This window comes from Vigna unguiculata, chromosome 4 (assembly GCF_037176805.1).
Source record: "Vigna unguiculata cultivar grain cowpea cultivar isolate G323 ecotype 2 chromosome 4, ASM3717680v1, whole genome shotgun sequence".
NCBI lineage: Eukaryota > Viridiplantae > Streptophyta > Magnoliopsida > Fabales > Fabaceae > Vigna > Vigna unguiculata.
Window position 1 is genome coordinate 37742671 of NC_140795.1, and position 13579 is coordinate 37756249.

Sequence of the window (13579 nt, forward strand, 5' to 3'; positions counted from 1 at the left end):
TTAATTTAATGTTAGATTTATCTAATTGGAAAATTAGTAAATAAAAAAATTATAAAACTACTATGTTTTTTAAACTGTGTCCCAACTTCTGTATTCCCTTGTAATTTAGTGCATAAATAATTGAAATCATGATCAAATTAAAATTGTGACACAATGTAATGAAATAAAGTAAAATCAAGCATGCACTCTCAAATAAAAATAATTATATTTAATTACTCTTTTCAAATAATTAATTTATTTTCCAAAGAAAGATAGAGTGCTATCAACGGTGTATTCATCAGAGAACTAAAAAGGTAAAGAATGACGTGAACCCATTCTATAGCGAGAATGTATTACATTAAAGAAGAATACGTACCAGTGCATTTGGAATAACCAACGCAAGATCTTACAATTCACCTTCTTTCTCTGCAACCTTACTTGAAAACAGAACATTAATAAGCAAAAATAAATAATAATAATTGAAGAAAATGTATCAATTAGAGAAAGAAAAAAAAAAAACATCAAACTCTACTTATTCATTACGCAGAAACAGAAGTGTTGAATTATATTTGAAGATATCAAAGACATTTATATTCTGTCAATACTGTTTATAAACTGTAAAGAAGGATTAGCACATGCAGAAGAATAGAACCTTGAACCAAAATCAAAAGTTCCTTGAACCAGTATGACGGTTGTTAAAAACTGCCGTCAAAAGAATTTTCAATACAACCTATCTTTCTGTATTCTTCAATTTTCTCAAGAAAAAAATAAAAAACAAATGAATAAATATGAAAAATAAAAATAAAAAATATTCATGCAAGAATTAACAATAGATATAGATAACTTATCTTCATGAAGAACACACGCCGCAAACAATTCTCTGTGATTTTTTTCTTCTCTGGTGAAGTTCCCTTCTCTTTAGGTTAGATATCACTCTTTCTTAAATGAGATGGCTTTTTAAAGGAATCAAATACACTCTCTTTTGGCTTTCCCAGAAAATTTAATTCACCGATAACACTACCAATAAGAATGTCTGGCTTGCAGTATCACAGATTTTAAAAAACTGATTTCCCGTGACTCTTTTTATTTTTTTAATATTTTTTATATACTTTATGTTACTGCTGGATTTTCCAATTAAGAGTTTATTTCTGTTTCATTATTTTATTTTTATCTTTTTCTAAATTATTAATTTATTACTTCTAGGTACCTAGTAATATTAGAAAATATATGTTTCCGTTTACATTTTCTTCTCATTTTTATATTGTGATATGAAAAGATTAAATTCAATCTAACAATTGAAAAAAAGAAAAAGAAAATTAATGTCATATAATTTATTATATAGAAAATAAAACCAAAGGCCAACTTTTGTTTCAAAACTACAAAACATTATAACTACCCAAAACTAAGACAAATATAATTTTCTTAATATTAACAGTAATTTTAATTAAAAAATTAATTTATTTAATTTTATGTCTTATTATATGCAACATTTTGATATTTCGATTAAATATTTCGATATTATTTTTTTACATGCCACATTGTAAAAACATTATATTTCACTTCACCCTTGCCAATTATATGTGCAAAAGGTAATAAGAATAATGTTGGTGAAGTCATGTGAATAGTTCACCCTGGTCAATATACCTAGTTATCTCGAATATTATATTTAGTGGTATGCATGAGAGGATCAAGAAGATCATATTGCATATGGTGATAAGCATAGTCTCAACCCACAATTAAGATTTTTATTACAATAATAAGAAGGTTACTATGGAGAATAATCAACCATAAACATCTTCATATTTGGTCTAGCCTTCTTGGCATAGGTTCAATTTGGTCAAAACTGGCAAGTGAACTAAATATATTTGAATAAAAAACTATTCGATTAAATAAAGACACAACAATAATATCTCAAAAAAACTCAAGGATGGAAATAGTTGGAAAGTAAATGGATAGGCCTCGGTTGATGTTAGAATGGATGTTACCACGACACTTGAAATAGGCTCTTAAATGAGAGGAGTCACCACTTAAAGCTCACACTCAAGATAAGACTCAAAGAAATACAAGACATTTCGTCTCTCACAATTTTGGTCAGAGTTTTATTGCTATTCAAATTCTATTTTAAGAAAAAGGAGGAAAGAAAGCAATGAAGAAAGGAGAGAGAAAGAAAGATAGAAGACTATCAACCAACATACACTTTTAATTTTATGCTTATGAAGAAGAGTTAAACATATTCATGATAGAAATTAAGAGTATAGATAACTTACCTCTAACAACACATGCTACAAACAAGTGCCTCTCTTCTTTTTGTCCTCCCTAGTTAGGTTTCTCTTTTCTTAAGTTAGAAATAACTTTCTCTTCCTCTCATGAAACTAGTTGGGTTTGTTAAAGGAAGGTATCCTACCCCTCTCTTCTCTTTGTTAGAAATCACCCGGTGGAATGATTAACATTTGGACAAAAAGCAAGAGAGAAGGTGAATTGAGTTCTTAATAAAAATTGTGTTTTAAAAGTTTTTCCCTTTTAATATCAAAGATCAATTAAAATTCTTTCTTTATTTTAATAACCACAATAATAAAGAGAGTAGGGAAGAGAAGATTACATAAGGTATTTATACTAGTTCAGATAAAAAGGACCTTACGTCTAGTTGTTAATCTCTAAAAAATGAGATTAACTCAATCACTAAAATAAATCACAGATACAATCACAGATAATAAATTTTAAGGTTTAGAAAACACCTCTCTGGAAGCCACAAGAGACGAACACACCTCCCTTGAAAAATCCAACCTCTCTTGAATCACACAATAGATGAAGAAACACCTTTCGTGACGATGGGTTTATATATATATATATATATATATATATATATATATATATATATATATATATATATATATATATATATATGTGTGTGTGTGTGTGTGTGTGTGTGTGTGTGTGTGTGTGTGTGTGTGTGTATTTCATATATGGGTTATAGTCATTGAGAAATTATGGTTCTGTGTATTATATGACATTACATATAAGAGGTATTTGACACCACTTTTACACCACTTGAAAGTTGTCTTTTGACATTTTTAAAAATTAGTGTCATGCGATGCATGCGATCGATTAGACAGCAAAATCTTTTTATGATTTTTGTATTTAAAAAAAATAAGTATTGTGTCACACGAGCGGTCGATTATTAATAAAATATTATATTTAATAAATATAAATGAATATAAATAAAATAATAATATTTATGAGTGTATAAAAAAACTAGTGTCAACGTAAAAATCACCATTAATTAATTTCTCTTTCCAAAGAACATGAATTGATGAGTCATTTTGAAAGATGAATCTACCAATAGTGCATGAAGGGCTTTTGACAGCGGTTATTTTTGTCATTTTGCCTCGGGTCTCGACCTTCCATCTTCTCCACCAGAAACCCTAGGCAGTCATCATGGTTCCACCACAGCTCCATCAGCCACTGCCACGTCTGAAACTCATAACAAAAGATCCGCAGTCACTACAATCTTCTCCTTCATCGTAAGAGCAACTCGTGAATCGCGTAACCACCATGGAACCTCCATGTTTTTCATACACGAAAACCTGAACATCACACTTGCATAAATGCAAACAAAAATAACAAACCCTAAATCGCGTCTCTTCCCCCAAATCGCAAAACCACCTCCACCGCAATGACAAGTTTCTTCACGCTGTCGCCACCTACATGTGTCGCCACTATCAACAACAGATCTCCATCCACGCACAACACCAATTTGCCATGCACATGCAACACAACGAAATCACGCCCACTTCGCGAGCCCCAAATCGCACTTCGCCCATAACGCGAATGGGCCAAATTTCGAGTACTCGCGAGTGGCCGAAGTGGAAGACAATTGTATTGTTGATGTTTCTAGAGTGGGTATCTACTAACGTTCCACATAGAATCATATGATAAATAAAACAAAAAAAAAAGTATTATAAAAATAAATAGATAAATAGAAATTAAGAGTTGTTTTTAAAGTTATCACTACAATTCATAGGCCTTTCGGGCAAATCAGGAACTTGGATAATTGTGTGAAGGTTTGTAGTTTTGTCAGGAAAAATGCACGAGGAGGGCTTTCATTTTAGTTCACAAAAGATCGTATGAGAAGGGTTGCAAGTCCACAAAAAAAGTATACGAGAAGTATATGTAGGGGCTGATTGCTATTTTTTTGTAAAGCCTAACTTTGAGAGAAAAGAGAAGAGAGGGATATGTTAGTTCTGTCATGAATATGTTTGCCTCTCCTCCTTAAGCATCAAAAATGTATGTTAATTGGTAGTATTCTTTCTACCTCTACCTTGTGTCTTTATTTAACCGAATAGTTTTTTTTTATTATATCTAGCTCACTTGACTGTCTTGTCCAAATTGAACAATGCAATTCACATTTGAAGCATACTGGATAACATACAATCCATTTTAGTTTTTATATATATTTTTGGGGGTTTACTTGAATGGGCCTATGCCAAGATGGCTAGGCCTACTTACGAATATGGAGATGTTTGTAGTTGATTATTATCCATAGTAACCTTCTTATTAAAAACCTTAATTGTGGGCAAATGTTAGGTTTAGAAGGAGGGGGTATCACTGGGAAATACAACACCAATGAGACCTGAGCCTAACCACATAAGACACTGACACCACTCTCAATCCAAAACCTTAAGGCAATGGGTTTATGGGTCTTTATTCTTATATAGTGCTCTACTTACTCATTTCTGGTCAATGTGGGACTTAGACTCACACTTGAATTTCTAACAATCTCCCCCTCAATGGTGAGTCCCTTCAACCACATTGGTACACTCCCCCTCCAGCGGAAGCATTCCCAACCACGAGTACTCCTTTTTCTGTCCTTTTCTGTACCGCTGTTGTTTTCTTAACGGGACACGTTTACCTGACCCACACTGTCAGGAAGACTTTCGATACTAAGACCATACTATTTTTATACTCACACTTGAATTCCTAACAACAAAGACTATGTTTATCACTAATATTGGAGATAACTAAGTATATTGGCAAGGGTGAATTATTCATATCACTTCACCAACAATATTCTTATTACCTTTTACACATACAATGGACAAGGGTGAAATATAATGCTTTTACAATGTGGTAGTTTGAATTTAATTAATATGGCTTGAGGAGAATATTGACAGGTGATAACTATATTCAGAAATGATAAAACTTGTTTTTAAATTTATTTTACATGACAATATGGATACATAAGTCTAATTTTCTAGCACAAACTATTAAGGAAATTTCTCTTGTCATGGTGACTTTTAATACAATGACCTCACAATCTTTTTAAAATTTACAAAAAAATAAGTGAATATAAACTCATATAAATTCCTTCGAGTTTGTCTCTTTCTAGGTTAAGAAAAAATGGTTACAAATAAGGATTTCTCTCGTAACACTTATTAATTAAATATTTACATTTTTTAATAAACTCATTAATAAAACACTCACTTACCATTTGAAGAATCATCATGTAGAATTTTATAAATCAATAAGTTTTTTAATATGAAATATCATTTTAAAATTAGATACTAAACGAATTATAACTTTTACTATTTTCTTCTCTAAAAATATTTATTTACATTTCATCTTTACTACTATTTTAATTAATTTAATTAATATTTTAAATATTTTCAAATTTCTCTTTTAATATATTAACTCATTGTTTTCATGAATATCAATGTGACTTGAATCCTTTTATAACAAATTATTTGATGTCAAACTCTTTTTCACCTTGCCATAAATTTGTCCAATTTTTTCACCGTTACTTGTTAAACTTCCTTCATTTACTTCTTAATAAGTTTCCTTTTAGATATTTTTATTATTTAGTATTGTATAGTATGAATGTAAGAATATGTTTTTTCTTTAATTCAAGTAACTTGTTTTTCTTGATTATAGAAATCAATGTGTTTTCAATAAATGTTTTATTAAATGTTTTATGTCATCACATAATTAAAAAAAAAATGGATACATGAACAGTTGGTGAGACCTGAATAATAAAATTCATGGGTAAATAAAATTAAAATAGTTAATTCAGAGAGCACTCTTATAAAAGATAATACTAAAAAATAAAAACGGTACATATGTTATGATGTAAAAATTCAGTAAATTATTTTTTCCACGCAATAGGTTTAACTTTTCAATAAATAATATTTTCTTTGAAAATCGTTTATTTTTCATCTTCTCTAAACCAATAGCTATATTGGGGCCATAGGATGAGTACGAAAGAGGTAATTTTAACGAAGAATCTTTCTGCAATTTCTAGGCTAGTGGCAACGGCATTCAGCTTTTCAGTAGCATCTTTTTATTCTTTCATTGAAAACTGTATTTTTTTCTGAACCAATGAAAGAAGAAGCCATTTACTGCTATGTTTGTATGGTAAGTGTTCAAAATCAAACATTGAATGTGCATATTGAAATTGCTTCCTTCTGTATAATGTGAAATTAGCTTTTGAATGAATATTGTTTTCTTTGAAAAGCGTTTTTCTTTGCCTCTTGTCTGAACCAATGAGCATAGGATAGGATGAGTATGAAAGAGACCATATTAATGAAGAAGACACCAAGCTCTCTGCAATTTCTATTTCTAGGGTTTCACTCTTCCATTCATTCCAACTCAGCTCACTGTTTCTTCACTTGGGATTCGTAATTGTGCAGAATAGCTATTGGCAACTGCATTGAGCTTTTCAACAGCATCTTTTCCTTTCATTGAAAACTGTAATTTTTCTGAACCAATGAAAGAAGAAGCCATTTACTGCTATGTTTGTATGGTAAGTGTTTACAATCAAACATTGAATGTGCATATTCAAATTGCTTCCTTCTATAAAATGTGAAAGAAGAGAAATAAGCTATTATATATCCTCTCATCTATGAGCGGAACAGAAAAAAAGAAGACAAATATTACTTAAGAAGAAGAAAGAAAGGTATCTAAGGTGAATGTTTTCCTTCAAAATTTAAAATTTAACTTCAATGTTTTCAAAATATTAGAAAACACAATTTTTACTCTCTATCCTTCGTTTATTTATTTTCATTACTGTATTTATAATTATTATAAATAAAAAAAATTACCTCATATTTTTTTACTAGAATGTGCATATATGTGCTTTGTCAAACAGATATTAATATTTAAAAATATTTAGAAAATAACTTCTTAAAAATATAATTATATCTTTTAATTATATTAGAACCATCTATTACATGACTTAAACAAATTTGAAAACATTAGAAAAAATTAAATTCAGTTTAACAACAATGTATATATAATCTAAATTAAATTATTTGATTATATTAGAAAATAAAAATAAAAGATTAATATTCATAAAAGAAGCCAAAAATCATACTAATAAAAACAAAAACAAACTAAAAAAATATTTTTTAATATTACTAGGTATCTAGAAATAGTAAATTAATAATTTAGAAAAAAAAAATTAAAAATAAAATAATATGAGACAGGTTTAGATATCATTCTTCTCTGTAATGAGGTTTCCCTCCTTCTCTCTAGGTTAGATATGATTCTTTGTCAAATGAGTTGTTTATTTTAAAGGAATCAAATACACTATCTGATTTTTTCTTTCCGAACAAAGAAAAAGTAATTTACCGTTACTATTGCCAATATTAGTGTTTGGCTTGCGGTATTACAGGTTGTAAGAGTTTATTTTTGTCTCATATTATTCTATTTTTGTTATGAAATTTATAGATGTTCATTGAGTTGTTAGCAGTTATCTATGATCGATTGTTATTGATGTTATCATTAATACTGTAACCATTGAGTTGTATCCCTTGAGTTACCTTTTGTATCTATAAATATAGATTTCTCCTATTGATAAATGACACACAGAAAATCAATTTGTATTATCTATTCTATTTTACTCATTTATTTTATAACATGTTATCAGCATGAAAGCTATACAACTGAGTTAGTAGAAACATTCTCTCTTTAAAGACAAAGACAATGTTATGCGTACCTCAATTCAGGCTATTTCTAATCATTTTCTTATTGTCAATCTTTTTTTATATTCTTCTTGTTGTGATAAAAAATTATTGGACTTTATCAATTTTCATATTTATCTTATATTATTATTTTTATTGTCTATATTAATTTTATAGTTTCATAAATAAAATTTGATTATTATCAATATTTTATGAGTCAGTTTTAAACAAGTCAAACCTTACAAAATTTGAATTTGTGACTTTTGATATTACAAGAAAAAATTACTCATATTCTTGAGTATTAGAGGTTGAAATACATCTAGATGCAATGAGTCTTGATGATACTCTACAAAAAATAAAAAATAAAAAAAGAAAAAAGGTGGAAATAAAGCATCTGAATGTCTTCTTATGGCCAAACAAAATAATAAGTTTTAATGAAAAATCATGAGACCAAATTGATTATGCTTCATTCCCAGGAGTGAATGCAGTAACATCCATGAGACTAAATTGGTTATGCTTTGTTCCTAGAAGTGAATATAACAACATCTAATTCATATTTTCATGGTCATAAAGAAAATTTCGAAGAGGCATTTTATCATCAGAAGTGAAATAATAGTGTGAAAAGGGAAAAGAAAAAAATGAAAACAATGACAAATAATATGACAATATAATTTATCACTAGGGTGGTAAAGGCCATTTGGGTCATACTTGTCTTATATCAAAGCATCCTAAAACAGGGAGAAGAACGTATAAACACACTTTGTGTTTATAAAGATAATGATTTTATTTTTGGTCATATAGATGTCACCCATCTTGATATTATTATTATTATTTTTTTTTGCTAAACTAAATGAAATGGAAGATGGAAACATTAATCACCTTATTGGTGATGGAAATATTAAAATTTGTGTTTTTTGTATAAAATGGCAGAAAAAGTTTTTATGTGCCAATAAAATATATTTCTGTATATTAAATTATTTTTATTATAATTTAATTAATTTAAGGTGAATTCTCTATGGTATTATTATTATATAAAATATGCATGTTTGAGGTTGGTTATGTATAAGTAAGAAGAATCAAATTTTCTTTTATATTATGAAATGTATATGTAAAATGAGTGTATAATGAACATTTATTATTATTATTATTATTATTTTATAAACTTTATCCTAATAAACTATTTAAAAAATAAAAAGAATTCAATTTATAAGTAATTGAAATGTTATATATCTTAATTTCTTAAAATTCCTAAAATCTCTCGCCATATTCATGTTGTTAAGTCTTTGCTTCTCTTTTATTGCATTGGCATTGAGATTATTCTTATAATTTCTTAGTACCTTTCATTTTAGTACAGCTTCGCAAGTTGAGTGTTGCATGGTAGAAGAAGAAAGTCATTGGAGGAAAGGGCTATGAGTTATAACTTCTAATAAAGAACATGAGTTCCCCATTAGCCACATTTGGTTGTATTTTCCTTATTCCAATACTCTCTTCCTTGTTCAGACATAGCTTTTGTTCCTCCCTTTCTTTCCATTCTCTTATTTCGACGTGCTGGATTAGCCAGGTTAATTAGCCAAAATTTATTTATATTACATGTGTGTTGTCTTTATTGAATTATGTAATCAACTATGATCATTATCTAATCATTTTTTTTATGTTTGAAAAAATAATTCACTTAATTGACTATGTACATGTGTAATCTTAATATTTATGTAATCTTAATATTTATTTACAATCTTAATATTTCAAAATATAAAATACATGTGAAAAATAAATTAAAATATATTTTGAAATATTTATTTTCATAATATTTATAATAAATCATATTTTCTTAATTTTAAAAATTTCAGTGTCCGTGTACAATAATATATATCTTTTTATCCATACTAATAAAATAAATATAATTAAATATTATATATTGTTATAAAAACATATAATGAATATTAAATGTATAAGATGATTTTATATATATGTGTTTGAGGTTTTGTTAAATATCGGTATATGTGACATTATATTTTATTTGGATTAAATATTTGATACTGTGGGTTTTTAATAAAATATGGTTGTTAAAAACTAAGCATTTTGTTTGTATGGATTTGTTAACTTTTAATATATAATGTTATTTTATTTCACTCATGGTTTTGATTCTATATATAAGGTATTATTATATTACGATTTTGTGTTTATATGGATATATGTAATTGAGTTTTAATATATATATATATATATATATATATATATATATATTTAAAATGATTAAATTCACACATTTATAAATATATGAGACTAAATTAGTCCAAAATTTTAAGAAGAGACTAATTTTAATTTTAACTGAAAGTTAAGGAAAAAAAGATATTTAACCCCAAAGTAAATGTATAAAAATTTTGGATGTGCTAAACACGTAAATCACATCAAACACTACAACAAAAATTGGTACCTTGAGCTCAAAATATTTTTTATTATGTCTTTTTTTTTCTATTTTATGTTTCTACTATAGTTTTAATAGTTGATATTAGAATCCTCTTGAGTAGATTGAATTATGAAACAAAGTGAAGTATGAAACATCTATGGTCTTGAAATGAAAAAGATCTTTCTAGGATCACTAGTTAAATAAATAAATATTTTTTAATGAATTATGAGCATTAGCCATTAGGTCGTTGATGAGGTTGTTGTAGTAGTTTATTCGTTCATTAGCCGCTTGTGTACTCTATCAGGACAGTCTTTTGAACCATACATAAGTATATTAAATTTAGTTAGTGTCTTATCTTGAATAATACCGACAACATCACATGGTGAAATAGAATATAAACATTCCAACATCAAAGTGATCCAGTTTCAACCAATTTTCTTTTGTCAACCTAAATTCATGCTTTAGTCACGTACCAAACATCAAAAGGTGTGTCCAACAATTTAGCATTCCAGTCAAGGATAACAAAGGTAATGCGAAGCTGTATCATAATAAAGATGTAGGAAGACAAATTTGATTTAGAAAGAAGAAACAAAGTAGAGAAGAAGAAACAAAGATCTCTGCCATATCTTCTAAGGTCTCTGATGCAGCAGGATTAGGTTTTCAATGAACATCGTTTTCTTTGAAAAACGTTTTTCTTTGCCTCTTTTCTGAACCATAGAAATGACGCAGCAGGTTTAGGTTTTCCATGAATGTTGTTTTGATCGAAAACCCTTTTCTTTTGCCGCTTCTCTCAACCAATGACTTCAACTGTGCTCTGTCTGTATCCCAACTCTTCATAGCAAAAATTGAATGCGCAGATTCTTCTATAAATAAATTAGTCTTCATTCACGTGAATGTATTGGACAAACCTGCTCAATGATTCATTATTTCTAATATCTAATCTTATCTCTACATCTTTTCAATACCTTCTTTTTTTTCTTTCATTCAAAACCTCACTTTTTCTGAACCAATTTAATTACTACTGTCTTTATATCTAACTCTTTATAGTAAATAATTGAATGTGCACATTAAAATTGTTTCCTTCTTCTCCAATGTAAAAGAGGAGGAAGAAATGTGTAGTTTTTGAACCTTAACTTAATAGCATCTTATCTATTCATCATAAATTATGTCACAAATAAAGAAATGTCTTCATTTTTATTATAAATACTATTATTTTAGTAATAAAAAGTATTTTTTTACATTCTATATGCGTCACCTAAGAACATGAAATGTATGAAAAAATGGTTCACTTCATCATGAATTTTGGTTCAAGAAAGATTTCAAAGTTATTATGTTTCTGCATACGGTAATTTTTCATTACATTTTATAAACAATATTAAGAGGATTTAAATGTGTTTATATCTTTAAATATATAAAAAAAATTCAATTACTTTTGCTTTACCTCGATTGATGCTGAATAAGTAAAGTCCACATATTTTTTTTTCTGAACTAACTTTGATCTTAATGTGTTGTCTCACTTTTTTTATGTTTGATTCTTCAATTATTATATTTTTTTAATCTTTGATTCACTTTTGCTTATTGATGTTCTCTCTTCGATTGTGGTTGCAGAGGAAAAAGATCACTGGTACGTATTAATTCTTTGATATAATATCCTCTCACTATAGAATGGTGGGTTTACTTAAGAATTTTGCATGTCCTGTGGAAAGAGAAATTAATCAATGATTCAGATAATAACACTTTTGTTTTGTTGTTTTTATTTTGAAGTGCCGACAAAAAATAAAAGTGAAAAGAAAAGGAAAATTTTACTGCAGCATGTAAGAATTTAAAGAAAGGGAAGTTCTCGCACAAGTGCTTCTCGACTAGGATTAAAGAGCACAAATTATATCATGATTAATTGATTATGAGTTATACATCATTTCTCTTGCTAGCTTTAATGTTTTTTTATTGTAATAGTTGACATTAAATTTGTTTTTGTAATGTTAAAAGAGATAAATGGATGTGATGCCACGAGAATCAATCCAGAGTTTGTGAAAAACGTTGGGAGGACATTTTGGAACTTACAAAGTTACAATGATGAATTTATTATTCTGCTGCGACAATTCTCAAAATTCATAAGCTCGATTATTTTACTGATGATACTATTTTGACTTCGAGTTTATTTTTAACGTAACACACATCTCTTATTTTTGTATGTTTTGGTGCAAATCTCTCAATGTGGCTGTTTTAATCGAAGCTCGAATAGGTTTTCCATTTGTTTTTGTATACAAGGATCTTCATTATTGTTATCATTGTATATAAATCTTTTTATAATTTATTTTAGTGAAATACGAAAATGAAATGATTTTTTAATTTAATTATTATTTAGTTGTATTCTTTTTATTTAACTAGTATGATGTAGAATAATATATTCATTTAAGTGATGTATATTTTCTGAATATTCTAATGCATATATATATATATATATATATATATATATATATATATATATTAAGAGCATAAAAGTTATGTAAATCTATTTTTAACTAAAATTGTTCCTGATAAGTCTTTTTAACATATTATGGTAAAATGTTTTTAACTCTAGAGCAAATCGTACATTTTCACCATTTTTATTTAAATAAGTGAGTTAAAATATAATCAGATTTAATAAATATTTCTCTCCTCTCCTCTATGTTAGAAATTTATTATATACTTCAATCCATTTTTAATATATTTTATAGGCTTTAATAAACTTAATATATTTTATAGGCTTTAAATATTTCATAACCTTTCTTACTTGTTGTAAAATATGATAATTGGTAACATTCATTTAAATGTTACAAAATATATAAATAACATTTTCATTGAATGTTAGAAAATGTATTGGTAACATTTTTCAAATGTTACAAAAAAATTAAATTCGCAATATTATTCGGATGTTAATAAAGATGCTAATTGGTAATATTTTTAGAAATGATACTAATAATACATAAAAATGTTACTAAAACATTTTGGTAACATGCATTATATATAACATGTGTATAAATGTTATCTTTGTAAATAGTAACATTTTTTTAGACTTTAGCAACATTTTTTAAATGTTATTGAAAGTAATATATATAGTAGTGATATTTGGAGTATCAAATGTTTTAAGGGACAGAAAACTTGTTTGTTTAATGCTGTACTTAATGATTATCTGTAATTTATATCTATAGTGTCCTTTTCTTTTTTAACCAATCCAATATCTCTTGAAACTTATCAG